The sequence below is a fragment of the Leuciscus leuciscus genome, assembly GCF_965113295.1.
Source record: "Leuciscus leuciscus genome assembly, chromosome: 16".
Lineage (NCBI taxonomy): Eukaryota > Metazoa > Chordata > Actinopteri > Cypriniformes > Leuciscidae > Leuciscus > Leuciscus leuciscus.
This window is the reverse complement of record NC_138740.1, coordinates 38,693,050-38,720,725: the sequence shown is the minus strand read 5'-3', so window position 1 is coordinate 38,720,725 and position 27,676 is coordinate 38,693,050. Positions and strand designations below refer to the sequence as shown.

At 38.8% G+C, this 27,676-nt stretch overlaps 1 protein-coding gene and 1 long non-coding RNA gene across 4 annotated transcripts in view; one reads left to right on the top strand and one right to left on the bottom strand.

The window, feature by feature from the left end:
* LOC309477025 overlaps positions 1 to 5,277 on the top strand; it is a 109,549-nt gene extending 104,272 nt beyond the window's left edge. The window contains exon 4 of the long non-coding RNA XR_014198473.1: positions 3,029 to 5,277. This is a non-coding gene — a long non-coding RNA (uncharacterized lncRNA). The remainder of the gene's footprint in view (positions 1 to 3,028) is intronic.
* LOC309476989 (uncharacterized protein) overlaps positions 1 to 27,676 on the bottom strand; it is a 423,389-nt gene that overhangs the window by 277,498 nt on the left and 118,215 nt on the right. The gene's annotated exons all lie outside the window — the stretch shown is intronic.

Genomic DNA, 27,676 nt, shown 5'->3' with positions numbered 1-27,676 from the left:
CTACTGTCTGATTCAGTCTTGATTGTTGGTGATTTTAATGTATGTTTGCTGCCCGGGAAAACCTATGGTAGCTGAATTCATAGAAATGTTGGACTCTTTTAACATGATTCAATCTGTTAGGAGTAGCACACATAAACTTGGCCATTCTCTCGATCTCGTTCTGTCTTTAGGAATCTCGATTTGTGATCTTAATATCATGCCACGTAGTTTTTCTGATCATTGTCCGGTGGTATTTAATGTGTGTCCTTCTGCTCCTGTGTCGATGGTATGTTCCCATATATTCACTCCACTTACAGCATCAGAATTTCTAAAAGCTTTTATTGCCTCTCCACAAATCCCTTGTATCGAGGCTTCATCTCCCTCTGTCGATCCAGATGAGTTGATTTCAACGTTTAATTCTGTCTGTATGAACATCACGGACTCTATTGCTCTATAGAAAACGAAGGAAAGAAGAGCCAGAACTCGGGCTCTTAGACGGGAATATAGAAGAGCAGAAAGGAGGTGGAGGAAAGATGGATTGCAAGTTTCCTCGCAAATGTTAAGGGAAAGTCTTACAAAATACCAAAAAGCTGTGAAATATTATAGAGCAAGTTACTTGTCTGATATGATTGCTAAAAACCCGCCGCGTGAGCTTTTTGCTGTTATCAACAGACTGCTTTGTCCAAGTACAAAACTTAGCTTTACTTCATCATCGGCAATGTGCAATTTATTTTTAAAGTTTTTTGTTGAGAAAATAAATGGAATCAGAGCATGTTTTTCATCTATGGTTGCTAACCCAGTGCTAACAGATTTAACTGGAATGTATTCTTTTAGTCAGTTTTAACTGGTGTCAATCTCTGACATCGAGGAAGGTGCTGATATATAGTCGGCTCAAGTATCTTATCTATTATTATTAGTGGTCTACAGAATGGCATCGTACTACTTTGCCTAAAGCAAGCTGCCCTATCTTCTAAGTCTGGGCCCACATGATTAAAAAAATTATCTACCAATTTTAAAATTGCCTGGCTTGTCTAAGGTACTTGAAAATGTTAATAAAAGTACCTTAAAAAGAATAATATTTTGGATAAATTTCAGTCTGGTTTTAGGGGTGGACACAGTACAGAATCAGCCCTTTTGAGAGTTGTTGATGATTTTATTTTAATTACGGATGCAGGTAATCATGCAGCACTCATTTAATTGGATTTGTCAGCAGCCTTTGACACCATTGATCACCGGATCCTTATGATTCGCTTAAAGCAGTATGTTGGTATTCAGGGGACAGTCCTAAAAATGTAGATCCTTCTTAGTGAAGATTGGTAACTACTTCTCTGCTCCATCACCTATTTCCTATGGGGTTCCACAAGGGTCCATTTTGGGTCCCATCCTGTTCTCATTGTATATGCTACCGTTGGGAATAATTTCCCATTCATTCATTCTAAATACTCATGTTTAACTGTTGTGCTCACGTCTCGCGCATGACACAGCATTCTCAAAACGCAGCCCTCAAGTTAAAATAAGTTCAACTAAAACGCACCTCGAGACCTTGTGTTTTCCCCCGTTCCACTGCCTGTGTTTGGCGTCTTGCGTCTTGCATTTTAGCTTTGAAAGATTATGCTTTCTGTGTGAACCGGCACTGAGTGCGTATCATAAGGTAATATGCAGATTTGTGTGCTGTGCTTTTTAAAATGTATCATGAGTTCTGAGCGTTCTCACAACTCTGTACTCATTCATTTGTATGTTCATCTTTTTGTTTGGGCTGTTTAATATTAGGATTTTGTTTAAAAAAAACTCTACCATAGCACCGCCCCGCAATATTAATCCCCGCCCATTAATCCCGCCCCCAGCACCCCCCTGGTAAAATATGTTCCCGCGGCTGGCGTGCGTCTGGCAAATCCGCCGTTATAATAGCAAACCGCCATGGAACAAGCGCTCCTGCTCTTAAAGGGAATGTGAGATATCGCTCTGATTGGTTTATTTCACGTTACGCCCAAACCACACCTATGAGTAATGAAGCTACTTCAGACCAACACATTTTAGATTTGCATCGGGCGCAAGAGTCATTTATCCCGCCGGTATAATAGCAACAGCGCTAGATATCCGCCCACAAAGTTACTTGCGGGCCCAGAGTGTGTGTAAGAGGAGGAAGTGGATGATGAGGAAGAGTGTGTGTAAGAGGAGGAAGAGTGTGTGTAAGAGGAGGAAGAGGATGAGGAAGAGTGTGTGTAAGAGGAGAAAGATTGTGTGTAAGAGGAGGAAGAGGATGATGAGGTGTCCTTCACCATGTGTCGTGCTCTTCACAGACATTAGTGTGTGTGTGTGTGTGTGTGTGTGTGTGTGTGTGTGTGTGTGTGTGTGTGTGTGTGTGTGTGTGTGTGTGCACTGTGATTGTAGTGATTTGCTAAGGCTGATTATCCTGAGACTGCTCCTGTAACCTGGGTTCCTCTTCCCATGATAACGGAATCTGTCGATGAGAAGAGTGAGTGTAAGATGAGGAAGAGTGTGTGTAAGATGAGGAAGAGTGTGGCTGCATTTTAACGCCTTCTTACTGTCAGTAAAAGTGTTGTTGTATGATTACCTATGTCTCTGACTCTCATGGTGATTACACCTGTGTGTGCCTTTAGAGGGCGCTTTAATTCTGTGGGGGAAATTCCCAAGGTGGCGTAGTCGGAAAGTAATATCAAACTGTTTATGTTGTCTGTGTGATTCAACAGATACAAATGGAGTGGAGAAAGAAAATCACCGGCTGGAGCCTCAGAAATCACAGATCAGCAGAAAACAAGAAGACTGAGAGAAAAATGGAGGACAGAAATGAGACACAAACCAGTGAATCACCAGAGGAAAGAGGACAGACACGTGTTAGATGTGAGAGTATGGAGAGAATAAAGCCATACTGTGAGTGCTGTTATAGTCTTATAGTCTTGCTAGATTTACTATTATTGTCTTCACACATACCAGATGTGCGATTGTGTTTAATATGTTTTATAGATTGAGAATATAAAAACAAATACAAAACAATATGAATAGTCTGATATATATTTGTGATTTCTAGTGTCCTGTGATCCAGAAGAGCCTGTAAAGTTTGATTCTGATGTCAAAACTGAGGAGAGATTCTCATCAAACCCTTCATCATGTTCTCAAGATCACACAACATCAGTGACGTCCAGATACCAGAAGACCTGAACATCTTCATCATCATCATCAATCTGTGATGCAGAAAAAAACTGCATATTAGGTTTATTTGTTTAGCACATGTTTAGTACAAGTACAAAACTATGCAAGGAGGGAACGAAGCCACTCTAGGCTTGTACAGAGCTCCACTCCTGCTCATATTAACTTATGAGACATGCAGACTAAACACTAAAAACACAAACAACAAACGAAACAAAGCAAGAGCATAAGCAGAAGAACTTAAAAAAAAACAATACAAAACAACAATTCAATAACATAAAAAATGATCAATCTAGAAAGAATTTTATTCTTTGTATTTTAATATTTGTATTTTAACCCTGCTCTTGCTGCTTCACTGACACACTAGTGTTTCCTACCTCTGATAGTGTGTATAGATAGCGAACACTTGCACATGCTTATATATATATATATATATATATATACCTCACCCAGGTCTTACTCGAACCTGGGCCCGGTTCCCCGATAACGCTCACTCTTAGCGCGCTAAGAAGACTCGAAAGATATATCTTACCAAAGTTGTTTATGTTCCTAAGTGTGTTCCCCGAACTATACCTTAGGAAGCTGCTTAAGATAAACCTTCTTACGTGTGCCGTTACCCGGTGCTGTCCGTGGCGATGCTGCTGAATCTGCTGATATCGACGACTCGAGAATCAGTTATTCTCTCGTCCAGGGGCTGTTTATGTGAGAAAGCGGTGTTCTTTATTAAAGAAGCACTTCAGAAATAGTTGAAATTACATTTATTAGGACTATTGGATATTATAAAAAATAATCCAAACTATAATAGCCTATAATAACCTAGCCTACATATTTTAAAATTGTAACATATATTGCTGCCATATTAACCATTTCAAAAAATGTACGTGCTTTCTTCTCTTTCCCATGTTTGTTCACTGAGGTGGAGCTGCGATGAAATATTGTTCTTGTAAACACTTTCAGCATTTTAGTAATAAAAGTGTACATCGTATGTACGGTGCTCGGTAGTGATCAAAAAGGATTTAAACAGTGGATTTTGAATCTCTTCTTGTAAACTCAGAGATGTGGATTCAGACGGCAATTAAATCCCCACACGACCTGTTTGTCAAAAAACAGTAGGTACTAATTTGGCCAGGGATTTTTACGCGGGTGGGTGAGAAAAACACTGATATTATGGATTCGGACGGCACTAAAATCACCGACTTACCCCTGTAAATGTTTAAAATACCGTACGAGCCCATGAGAAACAATATTAGCATCCGAATAGGACTTAACTGACAGTAGCCTATGCGTTCACTGGCCTTTAAAAGCGCTTTTAAATTAAATTAATAATATTGTATAATAATATAATTAAAAATCTAACAACAATCAGTGTAATGACAATTTTATTCTTTGCATGAAAACACTTCAATTAGCTTAATTGAACACTGTCTGGGTGTATTAAAACTTCAGAGTTATATTCATATAGACCTGCAACAGTGATAAGGTAAAGCTAAGAGTGGTCCAGACCAACCTTACGAACGTATGACTTACAGAAGGTATACTTAACTAAGAACATTTCGGGAATCGTGCCATAACGTTAAGAGAGAGGTTAAGGAATAGGTTAAGAACTACTTAGCGATAAGAACGTTTTGGGGAACCGGGCCCTGGTCCTTGTCTTCCAGTTGCTTTAACAAGGAGGGTAAAGACTAAAGACTCCAGCATTCAGTTTAAAACGAGTAGCAAGTATAAGCTGACCTCCTTTAAATAAGAAAGAGAAACACACTGGACAAACGGCTGGTCCATCACAGAGAAACACATTCATATCATGTGTCTTCAGGAGAACTGTGCACTGGAGAACATCTGTGGGTCGTCTGTGAGTGACTGAAGCCCCACCGAAATATTAATCCACTAGAAAACATCATCTCTATAAACACACAAACCTAAACATGATATTCACGTCCCTTTGGGCCTTTGAATGACAGTGTGGTTTATTTGATTTGTTTCCTTTTGTTATTTGTGTGTGTGGTTGTTTTGCCACATCACTACAGCACATCATGCAGTAATTCAGAATTCGGCTTCACTACGGATGCCTGGCTGCTACTTTACACTCCTTTTGTATATGTTTCCTTTTGATAATAAATATTTTACTTTAAATGTTTGGCTTTCTTGTGTCTCAATTTTGTTGCTCCCTCCTGAGCCAAGTAACAAAACTGAATTTACCTTTAGAACTCTGGATTTCCAGGGTAATTCACTTCAGCAACTGCAGCAAACGTGCGTGTCCGAGTTTCTTAATGTGTGACTTGTAGAAAAGGATTAGTCATTTGTGCTCCTGCAATGAAGAACTGTTGTGTTTGTGGGAGAGAGAAAAAAAATCTTCAAGTTCTCTGTGACTTCAAATGTACTGATACACATGTGTGGCTCTTCTCTACAACTACAAATTCCTACGGTGGCCCAGTAGTGCACAACACAATGAATTTTAAAAAGCAAACATAAGTTCACAACTAGGGATGTCCCGATCAGGTTTTTTTGCCCCCGAGTCCGAGTCATTTGATTTTGAGTATCTACCGATACCGAGTCCGAATCCGATACTTCTATAATACATAAAAAAAAAGAATAAAGAAGAGCGAAAAAACAGATCCAGGATGTTCCTTATTTTTTATTTAATTCACCTTATTTTAACATTCAACAACTCTTACAAACAGAGCACTTCTGTGAGGTAGCTTGAACAATCATTTATGTAATAAATAACATAAATTCTTCACTTTTGCAGGGCTTGAATTTCGGTGCTGGAACGTGGGGATTGCGCATAACTTAAACCATTCCCGCAAGGTTAGCTTTTATAGTGCAAGAAATTCCCGCACAAATATATTTGCTTCATCTCAGAGCAAATGATTTAAAAAAAAATTCACAGATGCGAGAAAAAATATGTCAAACTGTCTTTTATTTTTGAATGTAATTCCTCAATCAGCGCTGGACCGGCATTCTCTGTCTTCCACTGAGCCCTGGCCGTAGACAGATCATATGTTTCACGCTGTCAATGTGCAGTGGTCTGCGTTGCACTGATCTTATTCACACTATCGAGTGTAGGTGCAGCATTCTAACATTGAGTCATAATGAGCTGTTTGTGAAGAAATTATCCGCTTGCAAATTATGTCATTTTAATCTGAAACATTAAGAAACTGAAATATTAAAAACCATTTTGCTCTTTATGGTGTGCGAGTGATAGAGCGCGGCAGCAACGAACCACTGATCAGCTTGCAGCGTAACAACATTGAATGCTCGGCCGAACAGCTGATCATAGCTGTACAAGGCGCCTTGTTATTTTTCATCTCCATAAATATATCTATTAGTAAAGCTAATGCAAGGGCTAGAAATCTATTAATCTTTTGCTGATACTTCCTTGTCATCATGGAGAGCGCAGTTCATGGTTGCATAGCAACGACAGACGCCACGTAGAGCAAGTGCTTGTGGAAAGAAGGAGACAGCGGCGCGCCCGCGCTTTCACTTGGTTTTCACTTGGTTTTCACTTGGTTTTCCACATCATACGTCTCTGCAACAAAGTGATGTCATGCCACACGCGTTGCTGTTTCTGTGTGGAGTCAAAAGGGTCTAATTCTGTGCCACCGCATAACTATAGAGATGTGTTAAAAAATAATGAGAATATATACACATATATATCCGAGTCCTGATCGGGAGGTAACGTCCGATTCCGATCGAGTCTGAAACCACGTGATCGGATCTGGACATCCCTATTCACAACACAACGAAATGAATCCACAACTCGTCGGAGTCGGCAGTCTTAATTTATCAATACCACGATTAGTTTTAACAGTATGTAACCATTGTATATCAACATAAAATATACTTCAAAATCACCTACATGAATTATAGCTGCGTATTTATACTGGAGAATGCTTTGACGCGCTTCCACAGCGCATCCCTAAGGGAACGTCTGGCAATTCCACCAAGTGGTTAAGAGGCTTATCTTCAGTGATCTGTCTCCAGCATGTTAAGCACTTTCTCTATTGATACTTTATTCTGACGTACTGTACATGAAGCGAACAGCCTTAAAAATGAATCATCTGTTCTTCTCAACTGTAAGGTAAATCACATTTTTATTTTGGTAGCAGGTTTCATGAGGTCTTTGAGATAAAATCAATCTGTTCAGCTTAAACCACTATTGGTGTTTGTGTTGCACCCCTGGAACAGGGGAAAATAGACATAAATAAAATGAGACGACACGAACTCCTTGTTGTCTGTGCGCCAGCTGTATTGACTGTGACGCAAAACGTATCGGTTACCTAACGTAACCTCTGTTCTCTCTAGAAGAGGGAACGAGTATTGCGTAATTGCTGCACTGCGTTGACAAATTTATAAAAATTAAGGATAATTTTTTGGCTTCATATCTCGAGAAAGATGACTTTTCCCACAGCGTAAGCTACTTACGCAATACGAGAGAACCTCTCGTAAGAGAACATAGAGCGTGTCAGCTACTGCCTGCAGCCTTTGGTTTCCCCCTAGTGGACATTTCCTCAATTACACTTCATTTTATTTCCTCAATTACACTTCATTTTTCTCTAGTATAAATCATATTGATTTTAACCACACTACATTTGTCAAAGACCTGAGATATATAAGGGAGATAGCTCATAAAACTGCTGAAAATCATCTGTCACCAAACTGCTGATAATCATCTGTCTGTTTCTGTAACCCACACACAATGAAGAGAAACTCTCTTTCCTGCACACAATGAAGAGGATTCCCTCAGTGTTTGTCATTCGAAGGTGATGAGAATCAGCTTCTCGTTGTTCTTGTTATGATTGTATGTGTGAGAAGTTTTTTTTGGACTGAGGATTTTTGAGCTTTTTTGAACTCTTGAAAATAAAGGTTCCAAAAGGGGATTTTCACAGTGATGACACAGAAGAAAAGTTTTTGGTTCCTCAAAGAACCTTTCAGTGATTTTTCTTAGTTTGAAGAACATGTTAATAATCTGAAGAGCTCCTTCAGCTTTTGTGGAATGGAAAGATGTTAAGAATTCTTCATGCATCATCAATGATAATAAAGAACATTTATTTTTAAGAGTGTATCTTGTAACGCAAATCAAATAAATGTTACATGTTTCCACAATTTTTTTTATATATAAATACTGTTTATGGAAATCTTTCACAAACCTCCTGAAGCCAGTGAAGAATAGATATATTTAATTTTATTTCACCTGTCTTAAAAAGTCTAATAGACCTTTTCTATTGAACTTACTCTGAAGTGCAGCAAGTTTTTCTATAATGAGTCCATTTTAATCATCATAACCAGCTGAAATAGAGGATTAACATCATAGTTTGATAATAGCGATTACTGGACACCAATACTAACATTTTCTATATGTCATAATCATTTGTTAATAAACAAGTATTCATTACTTCAATGAGCTCATTGTTTCTGCTTTAAATTATTACATTGTTTAATATCTCTATTATGTTCAGCACAATTCTATTCAGTCTAGAAGCTGCCAGAAGAGACCAAACATGATGTACATGTTAGACACACACATATAGCATGTAAAGCAGATCATGTGTGAAGTAATGATAGAGACGTGTGTGTGAGAGGATCCAGATTCACACAAATAGTCTCGTTTCATTTCTGCTGTTTTGTGCTGGTTAAAGGATAATTCCGGTATTTAGCACTTTGAGTCTCTTTTTCTGGTTTGTTCTGGATGAACTAGAGTGGTGGACACAGAAATGTTGACGATGGGTCCTGTCTCGACGACCTGACTCGTTTAGAGTCGCCTTTGACCGCTTCAGAGTGGCTGTCTATGGCCATGCACGAACATGTCCTTAAAACAACCTTTAACGTTCGCTTTCAAAACTGTGCAACTCACCGAGTGGTTAGTGGTGTTCGTTGATGATTAAAGACAAATATATCGGCGCAATGTATGATTTCAGTCCGTGTTATTTGCTATAGTGGAACTATTTTTTCAGATAGCCTACCTCACAACCGTGTATAAACTTCCTCTCGATATTTGAGTCTGAAGCGCAGTAATATCAACGAGCAATGAGTCCTCCAACAGAAATCAATGGGATTTTACAAAATAAAAAAATAAAAATAAAAAAACACGACAGAAACTGTATTTCGCTACGCTACTTTGGAACATCAACAAACACCACTAACCACTCGGTGAGCTGCACAGTTTTGAAAACGAACGTTAAGGGTTGTTTTAAGGACATGTTTGTGCATGCCCATAGACAGCCACTCTGAAGCGGTCATAGGTGATTCTAAACGGTGTCCACCACTCTAGTTCATCCAAAACAAACCAGAAAAGAGACTCAAAGTGCTAAATACCGGAATTATCCTTTAAGCGTGTAGAAGAGATCTCGATATGATCCTCAGACTGTGGAGTTTATCCTCCGTTACTGGGACACTTTCTCCTCCAGATTCACATCAGATGAGAGTCTCTTTCTGCTTCATATGAGACACATGATGATCCTCACTGAGCTTCAGATCAGATTCTCTGATTTCTCTTCACTGTCTCTGATCCTGAAACTAAAGGCCTTTGAGTTTCACCTCAAATCTACTTCTGACATCTAGTGGACAAAGATGAAAACTGCAGATCATATTCTGTGTGTTAGGAGGAATAGAAAACACACACTCATACAGATTTATTTACAATGCCTTCATTTCTATTTTAAACAAGTGACATTCTCTCAGTTTAATTCACTGAATGTCATTCATTATCAACTCACAAATAATAATGTGATTTTACATTTTGTGTGAATGACTGAACTTCTAGCAACTTCTGCTTTAATGTATACTATGATGTGTTTGTGAACAGTAGATATTGAGTATTGAGTAAGTGTTGATCTGTTGTTGTTCTGAACAGCTTCAGTTCGTCTGTTAAAGTCACTAATGTTCTGCTGATGGAAATCAGTGTTAATAAATCAGAGATGATTAAATGAGCAGCTGATGGAGTTTATCAGATCTGAGTTTTACATTTAACATTCAGACTCTTGAAACTCTTCAGGAAACAATACGGCTGCGTCTCACATCAGATATTCAGAGGAGATATTGTTTTGAAGAAGTACTAAGGCAGAGATGGGGACTTGAGTTTGAGACTCGGACTCGAGTGCGACTTAAGTCGCACACAGCGTGACTTCAGACTCGACTTGAGACTCATCCTCGAAAGACTTCAGACTCGACTCGGACTCGAGCTGCGGGACTCGTGAACAATGTTTATTATTAGGAAACGTCTGACGAGCTCGCTGTTATTCCCCTCCCTCCGTTACCTATAACCTGCCTACGTAACTGCGGCGCGCGGCCACACATGAGAGGACAACAAACATGTCGACTGCACCGGCCGCTGGCTGCTGTGCCATTCATCGTAAGCTTTGGGTTTAAAAACTTCAACAGAGCTGCCAACTGTCACGCATTCACCGTGAGACTCACGCGATTGACACTTTTCACACGCTCTCACGCCGCACATCCATTTTATCACGCACAGAAAAATCGCGAAGCAAAGAGGACACGGAGACCGACAGACTAGACAGAGGCAGAGCAGGTACTTATGATATAAAAAAAAATCTCAGCTCTCAAATTCTGTCAATTCTATTACGAAATTCAAACAATAGATACCGTTTTGGCGCTTGTAAATGTGACGTGACCGATCCCTAACGGCACGTGAACCGACCCTTTCTAGCTAATAGTAAATAAACACGAACGCTGTTGAAAGATACAGTACAACTTACCGAAATGTATATTCCTCATACATGATATCGATCAATCAGTGTTTTTCATCCACGGAAAGAGGTCACTAAAAGTATATTTTTATAATAGTATATTTCACATCATTTGGTTCGTTGCAATAGTGTTTTGCATTTATCTACAATGTGATGTTTTGCAGTTTTGCACTATTAAAATAGGAGTATGTCAATTGTAGTACTGTAAGTGTAAGGTATAAATTTTTTATATATTTGGTCTTATAGCCCCACAGAGCCAGCACAATAGGAGCCAAGGCCTTTCATTATAATTCAGCGACAGACAAGGGAGTCCTTTTTCTTCAGAAACTCAATTTTTGGTCTGTACTGTATGTTCATGCTACAAGGCAAAATACAGATATTAACTTAAAAGTAAAGCATTCTTTGTGTTTTTGTCATGTTGCAATAGCCTGTTTACATTGAGTATATACCAAAATCAAAGCTGATACTGTAATAAATAAAGGAGTCATAATAATATTACATGCTTTGAATTCCTTATATAGCTATGCAGTGTTCTAAGTAGCCTGGATGGGTCGCTGTACGTGATGCAACACTTATTATAACCACAATAGACTTGAGACTTGACTTGGACTCTAGCTCAAAGACTTGAGACTTGACTTGGACTCTAGCTCAGAGACTTGTGAGCATCTCTGTACTAAGGTATGTTCTGTGTGAATGAATGTGTTGATTTATTTTCATCTTCTACAGAAATGACATCTTTCAGTGGCTTTTAAATGAGGAAAACATATTATACTGAGACTCATGATTGTAATGCATGTATGAGTGATATGAGTTTGTGCATATTGTTGAATCAGGAGATGATGGAGATTTGCCTGATATGAAACATCATCATCAGCATCTGCTAACAGAAGAATCCAGAAACACAGTCTCTGGGAAGAACATCAATTATTCCCTGTTTCTAACTATCAGAAAGAGAAACAGAGAGATCTTCTGTGTGAAACGACAGATGAAGCACATGATGGAGAAAGCGGAGAATAAAAGTGATTCTGTCATAAACTCATCATCATAATCACAGGCTGCTTTATGATATTAAAGCTGGAAGCGTCACAGAATTCACTGGAACTAAAGAGATCTTGATTCTGATCAAACCATTCAAACCTTCAGAATAATATCAAAACAGCAGAAGTCATATTTTATAGTGACGCACATTTGACATCTTTGTGTTTGACTTCAATAATGATTCCCTTCAAATTACAACTTGTTGATTTTCATATTCCCTGATGAACTGAAATCTGTAAGTGTTTTCATTTGTTGCTGTAAAACACATTTTCATCTGTAGCTTCTTTAACTCTGCTGTGATTCTGATGATCTCCTGTAGAGGGAGACATGAGACTGCATTACAGGGTCAAAGGGCAATCTGGAGCCGCTTTAGTTCACATGTTTAGTTTTATTTTCACTTTTACGTTTATTTGTATAGCGTTTTTTACAATACAGGTACATATTGTTTCAAAGCAGCTTCATGGAAAATGGAATTTCTACATTAAAATTAAGATCGATCTGTTATCAGACGTGACTCAAAGTAATGTCCATATGTCAGATATATACAGATAATACAATCATGCAGTTACAGTAGTTCACATCACATATTCATTTAGGCAGAAACAATGAACACATTAAAGATGATTACAGTATATTATCTCACAGTGTTATACAGTATTGTACAGATTATAGTATATAGATGATAATGACTCAGAGTTATGATCATCTGAAGTCTTCATAACTCCAACTGGTGTGATCTCTAGTTACTGAGACTGAACACACACACACACACACACACACACACACACACACACACACACACACACTTCTGTCAGAGATCTAGTGTTCTTGAGTTATTCAGCCTCAAGGTGGCGCTGTAGAGCTGTAGAGACTCAGACACGCTCTGCATCTTCTTTTAAAGGCCCTAGAGAAGTGAACAACAGGTGTGTGTGTGTGTGTGTGTGTGTGTGTGTGTGTGTGTGTGTGTGTGTGTGTGTGTGTGTGTGTGTGTGTGTGTGTGTGTGTGTGTGTGTGTGTGTGTGTGTGTGTGTGTGTGTGTGTGTGTGAACTGAACACATGTGAAGTGTGTTTGTTGTGTAAAGCGTTGTGTCCAGAGGGAAATATGGAAAGCTCAGTGAGTTATTAGAGGCCAGACAGACTCTCAGAGGCAATTGACTTTTCACAACACACACTTTATTCTCCAGTGGATCTCGAGGAACTGTCTGTCACACGCTCTACCGTTCACAGCGTTACTGAATCTACAAAATAACTTAAAAATGAGCATCAAACAGAAAACAGAAATAACCCACAAACACAACCACATCTCACTCGAGGCGCACAGACTGTTGAACAGGGAGCGCACACCTTTATATATATACACATGTGCAAGTGTTCACTATCAGAGGCAGAGAACACTAGTGTGTCAGTAAAGCAGAAGTGCAGGATTGAGACACACATCTGAGGAAGAAACTGTTCATGAGTCTGTAAAAGAGTCCCGGAGCTGAACAGACTGATGATGATGATGATGATGATGAAGATGTTCAGGTCTTCAGCTGCTGATGGATGTCAGTGATGATGATGATGATGATGATGATGATGATGATGAAGATGTTCAGGTCTTCAGCTGCTGATGGATGTCAGTGATGATGATGATGTTGTGTGATCTTGAGAACATGATGAAGGGTTTGATGAGAATTTCCTGCATGTCTCAAGTCAACTCATTTTTCCACAACACTAGCAAGGTTTTTTTTTTTTTTTTTTTTTTTTTTTTTTTTTTAAATGTTTCTACTGTTCAGATTCACTGCCGAATGGTCCATGTTTACATTATTCTTGTAATACCCAGCAGCCATATCACCCTGTAGCCCAAGACTGGTTGCCCACTGAAGCTAAGCAGGGCTGAGCCTGGTTAGTACCGGGATGGGAGACCTCCTGAGAAAACCAGGTTGCTGCTGGAAGAGGTGTTAGTGAGGACAGCAGGGGGCGCTGCTCACCCTGTGGTCTGTGTGGGTCCTAACACCCCAGTGTAGTGACGGGGACACTATACTGTCAAAGAGCAACGTCCTTCGGATGAGACGTAAAACCGAGGTCCTGACTCTCTGTGGTCATTAAAAATCCCATGGCATTTCTCGTAAAGAGTAGGGGTGTAACCCCGGTGTCCTGGCCACATTTCCACCCATTGGCCCTTACCAATCATGGCCTCCTAATAATCCCCTTCCATTAAATTGGCTCCATCACTCTCTCTCCTCTCTCCACCTATATCTGGTGTGTGGTGAGCGCACTGGCGCCGTTGTACTGTGGCTGCCGTCGCATCATCCAAGTGAATGCTGCACACTGGTGGTGGATGAGGAGAGATCCCCTGATATGATTGTAAAGCGCTTTGGGTGTACAGTAGTACATATGAAAGCGCTATATAAATGCCTCATTCTATTCTATTCTATTCTATTCTTAAGATATTACCTTTTGCAGGGCCGGCCCAAGGCATAATCAAACTAAGCGGCTGCTTGTTTTTTTTTTTTTTTTTTTTTTTTTTTAATTAAATAACTTAAACAAGTGATATAAACAAATGAATATGAATTAATTAATTAATAATTCAAGACAAGAAAATTCTGATTTGCCGACAACTGCTGCTGTGTCTGCCAGCGTTTGAGTCATGCGCATAAACTAGACACCTCGTGCATTGACAGTTCGCGCTGGCGCACAAGTGCGTGTCACGGTAATAAATGATAAGCCTAAGCCATGTCACAAAAAAGGATGTATCCCTCTGGTGCCAAAGAGAAAAGGACAGAGGAGGAGAAAAAAGAGCAAGATAAAGGTATGTTTGCATGATTATTTACAGTGTTTTGTGCAGCAGCAGCACACATTGTGCTCACGTCACTTGAGGTAGCAGCTAGTCATGACTCATGATCTTATATAAGCCATCACCAGAGCTAAATCCCCGCCATCAACAGTGAAATGTCTCCCATTATTAATATACATTTATCTAGGTGTATTTCACTTATCGATTATAGATATCGGTTTAAGTTGGAGAAAACAGCCGAAGGGGAACTTAACCTTCTAGGTGAAAGGGATGCATTGCTGTACGTGTTGAAGTGAACGTTCCAGCTTCATAGGCAAAGATGGAGCATGTGCGCTCTCTGCTCTAAGATCTTTGGTGAGAGATGGTATTGGTCTTTATGAGAAAATATACCAATACCATGTTGGGTGGGGAGACTTCTGTGATGAAAATAGACTTCAATTTTATTAATATGGTGGCGAGTGATGTAGCAGTGCTATCCTCATATTTATAGGCTGCAGTAGATCACCATGTTAAGTGTTCACCATATGTTATAATTCTATTTTTTTTTTATCTAATGTCCCTACAGGTCCTTCTACATCTGCACCCACTGCTATAGATTTCCCATCCAACAATTAGTTAATTACACGATAAATACAATGCGTGCTATAGAGAGGCATTTAGTGTGACCGGGTTGAACTAAGAATCCTCCATTTACTAAGATCCTCCAGTTTCATAATGACGCATAGAGATGCTAGATGAATGTTCATAAAATCAACACCTATGCAGATTAATGCTTATGAAATCAACACCTACGCAAACCCATCCAGACTCAACTTGAGGGAGTTTCACAGTGGAAATGTAGAAAGAAATGCAGAAATGCTGATATCTCAGGGCTCCAGGGTCATGTATTGATACATTTAACAGCAGAATTGTGGAAATGTTTGACATGTCAAAGGTGTTTGTGAAGACTTTAACATTGACCTACTGAATGTGCACAAATTACAAAAGCACAGAGACTTTATAGATACTGTGTTTAGTTTAGGTCTTTTTCCAGCTATCATAAAACCATCAAGAACCACAGCCAATAGTTCTACATTAATTGATAATATTAGGGATGCACGATGATATCTGCACAACATCGGTATCGGCCGATAAAAGCTTAAAATGACCATCATCGGCAGATATGAATATTTCTGCCGATGAGCCTAGCCGATAGGGGGCCGTGTTTCCTATGCGCACGTGACGACCGTGAACGTAGCATGAGCGCCAGCAACTTAAACTTCCAACATGTCAGCTGTGTGAAGGCATTTCGAGATCTGTTAAACAACAAACTTCATATTTGCAGTATTTGTAAAGCACAAGTGATGCGAGGAGGCGTAAAACAACACTCTACAAAGACCGGTACTTTGACGAAGAAAAAAAGAGGAGTGCTCGCGACCTGTTGCTCAAAGTTTTGGATGACATGAGCGGCAGTGCAGATGCCAGCACAGAGGATCCCCCAGAGAAGAGGACCCCAACACAGGATCACTGCTGGATATGTACGAGGAAATTCTGGAGGAGAATGTCATGTTTGAGGAGCAAGGCAAGACCGCGTCAGCCTCACAGGTAAGCATCAAACATGCACAAATGTAGGTTATTTATTTAGAATATTTCACTTTAGGACCGAAAGCATCCTAATTAATAATGCGACATTCTCGATTATTATTTGCTATGTCATAACATAGATAATCGCCTATTTATCATAATTTGGCCTGTGTAGTAATAATACACATGCAACTAATAAATCATTTGATTTAAAAAAAAACAAAAAAAAACATTAGTGCTCTGTTAATGCCTAAAAAGCATAAAGTAAAAAAATCCGTAAGTGATATTTCGTATTCTGTTACTTCATAGGTCATCTCATACCTGGCCGAACCCACAATTCCCAGGAACCACAGTCCATTGGAGTACTGGAAATGTACTCCATGTCCCACCGGTCAGCCGAAGCTGTCACCCTGGTTAGTTGGACTGAAAAGGTTTGCAGCTTGCACGACTCAAGTTCAAGTAAAGGATAATTTTTTTTTCTTTTTAGTTTTTTTTGCAATACAGAGAGCACACTGTTTGTCACTGAGTTGTCACAGGACTGTCTGTGGCTCACAAGATAATATATGGAGCTTGGTTTTAAGTTTGATTATACTTTAAAGTGGACTACAGCTGCTTGTTTTGTGCCCTTGAAGTTTGTTCTGTACAATGTCATGTTAACTACTATGTCAGGGGAGCATTTGGTAGACCTGTTCAAGTAGGAGAAGATGTAAATGTTTTATTTGAAAATTTATTTTTATTTATTTTACTCCTAAGGACTGAAGTTTGAAGTCTGAACTTAAAAATAAAATGTGGCACTGGCATATCATTTATTCTCCAAGTGAAATAATTTACCTATTTTTCAGGGGTGAATGTCTGTCTACATTTGTAAAATGATACATTTATGGTAGAATCAAATGTTGTTTTGTTTGTCCTGTGTATTGCCTTATCTACAACACCAGTGTAATACGGTAAAGGTAGTACAGGAGAGAGACTTGGATTTCGCTTCAGTAAAATTAAAGTGTAAATATATCAGGCGAAAAATGTGTATATACATTGGTATCGGTATCGGACTAAATTAGTTTGAAAAATATCAGCATATCGAATATCGGCCAAAATCCAATATCGTGCATCCCTAGATAATATCTTTCCAAATGCAGTTGACAGCAGAATAGAAAGTGGCCTCCTTATAAACGAGATAAGTGATCATCTCCCTGTCTTTACTACACTGCAACATTTCTTTCAGATTAAAAATACAAAGAAACAAGGAGCATATAGTCTAAACTCAACACCGCAACATAAAAGCCTTTAAACATGAATTACTACTCAACTAATGATCCAAATGAATCTTATGATAAATTTTTGTCTATTTTTATCCACCTATTTAACAAACATTGTCCTGTGCACATGCAAAAGCAGTCAAACCCTGGATCACTAAAGGATAAAATGCATGTAGCAAGAAAAATCTCTATACACATTTTTTTTAGGAAAGAGAACAAAGGAAGCCGAACTCAAATATAAACTATATAAAAACAAGCTAGTAAACATATTAAGGAAAACCAAAAAGGACTATTATAATAATTTACTAGCGCAACATAGAAGCAACATTAAAGAGACTTGGAAGGTAATAAATAGTGCAATCAAAGGAAACACTAAGAAAAGTGAATATCCACTTCACACATAATTTGAAAACTATAACCGAGCCAATCGATATTGCTAATGAATTTAATAATTATTTTGTGAATGTAGGAGCCAATTTAGCAAATGACATTGTTCAACCAGAATCAAAAAAGTGGTGTGGATGTTGACATAATTGAATCAAATATAAGCTCAATATTTCTAAAGTCAGTAGAAGAAAATGAAATGCTAAATACAATAAATAAATTCAAAAATAAAAAAAATCTACAGATTTTAATGATATAGACATGGCACTAGTTAAGGACATTATGATATTTGTTGTAAAACCATTAACCCATATTTTCAATTTATCTCTCCAAACTGGTGTTTTTCCGGACAACATGAAATAGCTAAAGTCCTCCCCATCTACAGAAATGGTGACAGCCATTCATTCTCAAACTATAGACCAGTCTCTCTCCTTCCACAATTTTCAAAAATACTAGAAAAACTATTTGAAATAAGACTAGACAGTTTCATTAAAAAAAAAAAATATATATATATATATATATATATATATATATATATATATATATATATATATATATATAAACTATTAAACGATCATCAATATGGCTTCCAAGCAAAGCGATCCACAGAAACGGCTGTAATAGAGCTGGTGGAAAAACTGACCTCTGCAATAGAAAATAAAAATTACTCAGTCAGATTTTTTATTCGACACCATTCAATCACAAAATATTGTTAAAAAACCTGAAAGATATGGCATCAGGGGCGTTGCACAAAGATGGATTAGTGAATAGATCTCAGGAATAGATTTCAGTTTGTGCAGTTCACCACTGACAGGTCACATCTACAGAGGGCTACTTGTGGAGTTCCTCAGGGGTCAGTCCTTGGACCAAAGCTATTTTTATTATATATTAATGACATTTGTAACGTGTCTACTCAATTAAATTGTGTCTTATTTGCAGATGATACAACTCTATTTTGTTCTAATCAAAATTTGGGACAGCTTCTGGACACAGTGGAAGCAGAAATGAAAACATAAAAAAAAATGGTTTGATGTTAATAAATTGTCATTAAATATAATTAAAACTACATTTATTTTATTTTGTAATAAAAAATAAATACAAATGTCCAGATTAGAATTGAAAAGTTTGAACTAGAAATGGTAAGTGAGATTAAATTCTTACTTGTCATCATTGACCAGAAGCTCAGTTGGAAATCCCACATACAGCCAGCAGCCATATCACCCTGTAGCCCAAGACTGGTTGCCCACTGAAGCTAAGCAGGGCTGAGCCTGGTTAGTACCGGGATGGGAGACCTCCTGGGAAAACCAGGTTGCTGCTGGAAGAGGTGTTAGTGAGGCCAGCAGGGGGCGCTCACCCTGTGGTCTGTGTGGGTTCTAATGCCCCAGTGTAGTGACGGGGACACTATACTGCCAAAAGAGCACCGTCCTTCGGATGAGACGTAAAACTGAGGTCCTGACTCTCTGTGGTCATTAAAAATCCCAGGATGTCCTTCGAAAAAGAGTAGGGCTTCATCACTGTCTCCTCTCCACCAGTAAGCTGGTGTGTGGTGGGTTCTGGCGCAATATGGCGGCCGTCGCATCATCCAAGTGGATGCTGCACATTGGTGGTGGTTGAGGAGATTCCCCCCTTCTATGTAAAGCGCTTTGAGGTCTCAGAAAAAGCACTATATAAATGTAACAAATTAGTATTATTATTATTATTATTACTATAACATAAAGTCAAAAATCTCCTTATGAGCTCAGAGGAACACTCATGTTCAGTAAACCACAGATCAGAACCAACGTCAAACAGAGATGTCTGTCTGTTCAGGGGGTTATACTGTGGTTAGACTATAATAGTCTCGATGATGAACTGAAAACATGTAAATCCATTGGTAGCTTTAAGAAATGAATGAATTTAGCTTTTTTTTCTTTTAGTCATTTTTTATGTAAGCAAGATGCCTTTTTTTTTTTTTGGTGTTGTGTGTAAAATAAATGAAATGTAAAAAGGATCGCTGCAATAAGCATAAGCTTCAGCCGACACCTGTTCGGTCAAGCAACTTCTTTTTTTTTTCTTTTTTTTTTATATTGTTTACATTGTAATTTAATCTTTGTTTGTTTGCTTGTAATTTTTTTTTTTCCTTTCTTTTTTCTTGTGAAGTTGACCGAAATAAACTTTAACTTAACTTTAACTTAATAATTGAATAACTACACTATTTGAAATGCATAAAAAGTCATTATCTCTAGATTTGTGCAACTTTACACCCTAAATGACAAAACAAGTAATCGGTCACTGTTTCCATTTTCCACGGTCTTGTACATCTATAGTTATGATTTTACCTAGTGCCTCAGACGTGTCTGCAATTATGTCTTCATCACTGGTGGGATCATCCATGTCCTGTCCTTGACTGAGCAAGCCTTTCACAGATTGATCAAGCTAAAAAAAAAAAAAAAAAATTGTTTTTAACAGGGTTTGCAAACGTTTATCCATCCATCAATCAATGACTGCCGTAACATTTTCACTGTATTGTTTTACAATATTAAATTTAATAAAATATACAATATAAAATGTATTGTAATTTCCCACCTTTTAGGTGCCTAATGCATTTTTATATATTGGGTTGCACTTCTGGTTTGGGGAACTTCCATTCAAAATAAGTGAAACAAATCATCTCAAATAATAAGGTAGTGCTACCAATAATTTTTATCCATAGTGAAAACTAAATGAGATGCGCGTTACCTTTGTTACACTTGTTATTTTAATGTGACATCAGTATCACAGGATATGTGTGTCAAGAGCTCTACTAAATTCAATGTGAATTTCAGGAAAAAGGTGGATTAAAACTTTTGTTTTAAATATCTTTAAGCTTCTAATTATAGGAATAAAATCCCAGATCAGTCATAAATGCATTGCAAGGAGTTTCACATGATGGCAACACTTTACAGTAAGTGAGTGTAAGGTTCTATTATAGTTAATGCATTAACACATTTGTTGTAATATTCATTTTTGTTTTAATTCAAGTGCAATTGTTCATTGTTAGTTCATGTCTGCTCATGTTAACATTACATTAGTTCTCTCATCTCCAGGTCCAAATACTACAATAAAAACAGTAAAAAATAAACATAGGACAGACAAACAAAATACATGTTTAGAAAACAACTTCTCAAATCAAAAGTAAAAAATATATAAGAAAAAAACAAGAGAAAAGAAGGACATGCACAAATTAAATAGTCATCCTCTTCCCTACAAAAGGAATGTTCCACTAAATATAATTTAAAGATATTCAAGAAAGCGCTTGTTAGTTCAGTAACTCTCTTAATAACACACACTTTTACAGCAGTAATAACTCAACAACACTGTTCAGTGTGACATTCACCAGCAAGACAGCCTTTCCTCTCAGTTTCTGTGATGTAGAAACTTGTGCCTTTTATATCTTACATGAGCAAACCACCACAGCTGATCTACAGGAAATCATGTGACGTGTGTTCATGAACGGGGAAAACCAAGTAGGTCTACTGCAAAACTTCAATAACGTGGCATACTTTATCTCACTCACACACCACATGTACATAAACAAAATAAGCTTATGTATATAATAACCTTATAGTGAATTGTTATTTAAAAATGTACTAAAAAGATGTAAAAATGTGATCATCTCTGTAGAAGATATGATAGAAAATTTCAATCTAAGAACATTTTCTGTCTTTGAACTTGTAGACAATGCCTCCTCAGAAACTTGGAGAAAATATTCCATATTACAAAAATAAAAAAGCGCAAAATATGACAATAAAATATGACATAAATTACTGTTTTTTCTAAAGCTGTCCAACAGCAACACAGGTTACAGCGGGAGTCTTGCCTCCTCTGAGCCCATTGGTGGGGGGTAATTGAGAATGAATATATCAGATATATGTACAATATAGACTGTGTGTACAATAATAATTTTCGGGAAAAAAACATATGTCCAGAAATAATTTTCAATAGTAGCCTACAGTGAGTTTCATTTGTCGTTTAATGACATCTACAAATATATATTGTTAGTGTCGGGAATTTTGACGTGAATAAATCCATAGATCCGCATAGTTTGCTTGTGTATTTCAATGGTTTAGTGGTAGAACTGTTGCCAAGCGTCAGAGGTTCTGGGATTTAATCCGCTCTCGTATAGGATAGTTTTTCTTTTTTTTTCATCCAAACCGAATATGTTCATCAGTGGTTATATATTAAGCAGGGACACATTTGTGTGCATTATGTTTTTGTCGGTGCGTCCCAATTCACATACTATCCCTCCTAAATAGTATTCGAAAATAGAATTAGTACGTCCCAAATTGTAGTATGCTGAAATGAGTGTTCCAAAGATACCCGGATGGTCTACTATTTCCGGTCAGAATCCGAAGTGCAGATCGATGCACACTATAACGGCTAATATTGCCCACAACCCATCGCGCGTTGGACGAGGATTCGGTTGGAACTACAGTTGTGTTTAACTCTAGTTGTGCTGTAGTTGTGTTTAACTCTAGTTGTGTTGCAGTTGTGTTTAACTCTAGTTGTGTTGTAGTTGTGTTTAACTCTAGTTGTGTTGTAGTTGTGTTGTAGTTGTGTTTAACTCTAGTTGTGTTGTAGTTGTGTTTAACTCTAGTTGTGTTGTAGTTGTGTTTAACTCTAGTTGTGTTTAACTCTAGTTGTGTTTAACTCTAGATGTGTTGCAGTTGTGTTTAACTCTAGTTGTTTTGTAGTTGTGTTTAACTCTAGTTGTGTTGCAGTTGTGTTTAACTCTAGTTGTGTTGCAGTTGTGTTTAACTCTAGTTGTGTTGTAGTTGTGTTTAACTCTAGTTGTGTTGCAGTTGTGTTTAACTCTAGTTGTGTTGTAGTTGTGTTTAACTCTAGTTGTGTTGCAGTTGTGTTTAACTCTAGATGTGTTGCAGTTGTGTTTAACTCTAGTTGTGTTGTAGTTGTGTTTAACTCTAGTTGTGTTGCAGTTGTGTTTAACTCTAGTTGTGTTGCAGTTGTATTTACTGGTTTGCAGCACAAGTGCATTGCAGTGCAAAATTTAGTGGGTGAGAACATGTGTTGAGTTTTGCAAAAAGAGTGCATGAGCTGGAGCGTATATACAGAAACCAGACCGGACGTTCTTTAATGAGGTGTGTCTGTGGTTTACATCTCTTGTTGTCGGCTGTATAGGTTTACTGGTAGTTCTGTGCTGTTGAAAGGCTACATTTAATGCCAGTTTTTTGTTTGTTTTTTTACTTTTAATTAATGCCATTCTTATTTTGAGGAATGTTTTATTCTCAGTGAATTTCGTAAAGCATCTGAAAGTTGTGTTTGAGATCGGCTCATGTGTAAATGGAGAGTTTTGCGAGTGAAGTGTTTCCAGTGTGTTAGTGAGTTCATCCTGTGGTTTAAACACTTCAGTGCAGGATATGTTTATGCCCCCAGTTTAAGTACTTTTTTAAAACTCTAAGTCTACATTTAAAAATGCAACTTTTTCTACATACACTATGAAAACACAGCAAACCCGATTCAATTTCTAATAGTTCTGTCAAAACACTAGCGCTAGTTTTCTATCCAACATGAACATATAGTCATAGCGCTGGTTAGTATTTTAACAGTCATTGCGCTATGACTATATGTTCATGTTGGATAGAAAACCAGGTGGCATTACAAAAACTGCATTACTTGAGTAACGACTGAGACAAATCAGACACAAGTATTTGTTATAGTTAAAAATAATATTGAAAACTCACTCTGGGATCTGTGTCCCATCCCCCCAACAAGGGCAAGAAGGTCTTAGTTACCATGACCATGATCAGATAAGTTGGTTTTAAGGCTGTTAGCAATGTGAACAGGGCTTCTGCCATTAGAACAGACATTAACACAGACTTTCCTGCATTCATTTATCGATGAACTGATATAGAAAAGTTCTCATCGATCATCGCTACTGCTGTTTACATTCCACCACAGGCCGACACCGGTGAGGCTTTGTCCAAACTCCATGAAGTGCTAAGCGGCTACATAAACAAACATCCTGATGCTGTTTTTATCATCGCGGGGGACTTTAACAAAGCTAATCTCAGGAAAGTCATGCCGAACTTTTACCAACATGTCACTTGCCCTACCAGAGGGAACAATACGCTGGATCATTGCTACTCTCAGTTTAAGAATGCCTACAAAGCCCGATCACAACCCGCTTTTGGCAAATCGGACCATGCCGCCATCTTCCTCACACCGGAATATAAACAAAGGCTCGTCCAGGAACCTCCGGTACAGAAAGTAGTGACGCGCTGGTCCTCCACTTCTGAAACTTGGCTACAGGCGGCTCTTGATGACGTAGACTGGGACATGTTCCGGGCGAGCTCATCTGACGTCAGCGAGTTTACGGACGTAGCATTAAGTTTTGTGAACACACTAACAGAACAAGCAACGGAAACGTTAACTATCAAGATTTTCTCAAATCAGAAACCATGGGTGGACAAAAATATTCGTAGTGCAGTGAACAAACGCACGGAAACATACAGTACAACGCCGGTCTTCTGTCTGGGAATATGAGCGAGTACAAATCATCCTGCTATGCTCTTCGCCACGCAGTTAAAGACGCCAAACTCCGCTACAGGGATCGTGTGGAGTCTCACTTCCAACTTGTAACGACAATGACTATGACATGCGGTCACATGCTGTTCAAATTAGTAAATCCTGATCTCCAAGTCTGCTTGAACGGTCAAAATTGCATCTTTGTGGCTCCCCCGAGGGACATTTGAGTCACATAAGGAAACCCTGTTTTCTTAGAATCCCCTCTAAAACCCCCATTTCAGCATGGACTCGTGACATTCCACACACACACACACACACACGAAAGCCACTAAAGTGCAACGTCATGTAGAAATATGGCTCTTGAATGTATACCTTCCGATATGTATGTGTGTGATTAGCTTTGCCTTATAATAGAGGTGTGTTTTGCTAGAGTAAAATCTTTAATTCTGAAGATTCATTGAAAGAATATTCACTCCATAGTGTTGTAACCCTAACTCAGACCATACAACTTTACGACCCAAGCCTCAAAGGCATTCCAGAACACACACACACACACACACACACACACACACACACACACACACACACACACACACACACACACACACACACACACACACTCTGGAACTTTGGAAACAGATATTCTTCCACATAACAAGCCACTGAATGTTGATATGTATTCCTATGTTTCTCAAAGTGTCGTCACTTGCCATAACGGAAACACTGACAACTTTATTGTGTGTTTAATCAAACTTTATTTGTGTGTAATTATGCATATAAGTGTAACGTTATGTTTCCCCAATCTTTACCTGTCATAATTGATATCTCTGTAATCCTCTCCATCTCACGGAGACGAATCTTGACTGCAAAGTACAATAATATGCATTTGTTCCAGGAAATATCATATTTCTAAGTATGAATCCTTTCCCTCATAAGACATATGGTAAAAGGGGGCGTGTTTTTCTTCACACAAAGAAGACTTCTTCCCGCTACAAATCAGAAGTTTTGATTCGCTCTGTCCCCAAAACAGGGCGTAAACAGATGTCTGTTAAAAGGAAGATTCTCTCTTCTCTTCGCTCTCTCTTCCCACTCTCAACTCATCCAACTTCTTCGGACCTTCTTCTCCCCGGCGCAGCGCTTCTCCAAAGGAACATCTGGAGGAGGCCCTGGCCTTCTCCATCGAACGAACCCATGTTCGAGTCGTAACAGCCGGTCTTTGCAACTAAGATTTCCAGCCTCTCCCATCCCGGGAGACGAATCTGAACTTTTCCGGTAACGTTAAATTCAAGTGAGCCTTTACATCGTTTTTCGAAACGACCCAGAAGAAGAAGCTAGACGCAAACCAGCCGGACACGCGAACGCGCGTCCCCTTTTCAGCATCACACTGAAAGAGTACCACATCTCGCAAGTATATTGATTCCTATAAAAGCTGTTCCAGGTGTCTAGGTCTTAGGTCTGTGATTTAAGTTACCCTCTATCTTCCCTCTATATCTTTCTTTCTTTCTTTCATTCCGTTTTCATTCTGATCACGCTATGTTTATGTTTTTGTTCGGTTAAATGTTTATTCGTTGTTTGCATTTTTACGTACGTTTATGTTTGTAGTTTATATAATCTCTAGTGTGTGCCATTTTATTAATAAACCCATTTATACTTTTAACTGGCTCTGTGTTTGAAAACCCACTTTTTATAAAGTCAATGAAACAAAAGATCTATAAAGCTACAGGCTCTATATTATAAAACTACTTTGAGTAGTTTTAATTTATAAACCCAAAGAGGTTTTGTCTTCGTGGCCAGAAGATAAACTTTATTGGAGTTTTGTAAACAGGAATACTTCTTCTTAACTGTAATGATCAGACAGTACAGAACGAGGCATTTCCTATAATTGATCAAGTAAATGCATATGCGATTTATGAATTATGACCATGAGTTATAAATATTCATATTCCTAAAATTCCCTATATTCTTGAGCTCATTCGCATTAACCCAGAGGCATTTACGCTACAAACTAAATGACTCCCGACGCATGTGGCAAGGACTGCGGACCATCTGCACCTTCGGAACCAAATCCTCTACAGAGGTGAGAGCAGATCCGTCGCTGGCTGACGAGTTAAACTCTTTCTTTGCTCGCTTTGATTGCAATCGCGGCAGCGCAACTCTGCCTCTCGGCGCGCAAGAAAGTAGCGGACAGAGCGGCGACAACCCTGCAATCACCGTGTCGGAGGACGAGGTTAGACGGGCGCTAAAGCGGGTTAATGTCAGGAAAGCAGCCGGACCTGATGGCATCTCTGGTCGCGTACTGAGGTGCTGTGCTGACCAGCTCGCTGGATTGTTTACATCTATCTTCAACGAGTCCCTTGCTACATCCGTGGTCCCCTCAGCTTTAAAAAAATCGGTCATCATTCCTGTGCCGAAGAACAATAAACCCTCATGCCTGAATGACTATCGTCCAGTTGCCCTCACATCCACAGTCATGAAGGTATTTGAGAGACTGGTTAAAAACAACATCTGCTCCTTCATACCTGATACACTGGACCCTCTTCAGTTTGCCTATCGGCCAAACAGATCTACGGAGGACGCCATCTCTCACGTCCTACACTCCTCCCTCACTCACATCGACAGCAAAAATGGGAACTATGTAAGGCTGCTTTTCATCGACTACAGCTCAGCCTTTAACACTATAATTCCCAGCAAATTAACTTCCAAACTCCTAAATCTGGGTCTGAATCCTTCACTCTGCAAGTGGATTGGCAACTTTCTCTCATACAGACCCCAGGTAGTGAAAATAGGCCGGTTCACCTCCGACTCCATCACCCTGAGCGTAGGAGCGCCACAGGGCTGCGTTCTGAGTCCCCTACTTTACTCTCTCTACACACATGATTGCGTGTCTTCTCACAGCTCCACTTCTATTGTCAAATTCGCTGACGATACAGTGGTTCTGGGCCTTATCTCCAACAACAACGAGACCGCATACATGGAAGAGGTTGAGAAATTAACATCTTGGTGCCAGGACAACTGTCTCTCTCTGAATGTGACCAAAACCAAAGAGCTGATTGTGGACTTCAGAAAGAGACAGCAGGCCTTTACTCCTCTTATGATCAGTGGGACACCTGTGGAGAAGGTGAGCAGCTACAAGTACCTCGGTGTGAACATCTCTGAGGATCTTACTTGGACCTCTCACATTCACACACAGGTGAAGAAAGCCAGGCAAAGACTATACCATCTGCGACAGCTGAGAAAATTCAGGGTATCACCAACGATCCTAAAAACCTTCTATTCAGGGGCTATAGAAAGTGTTTTAACTCAGT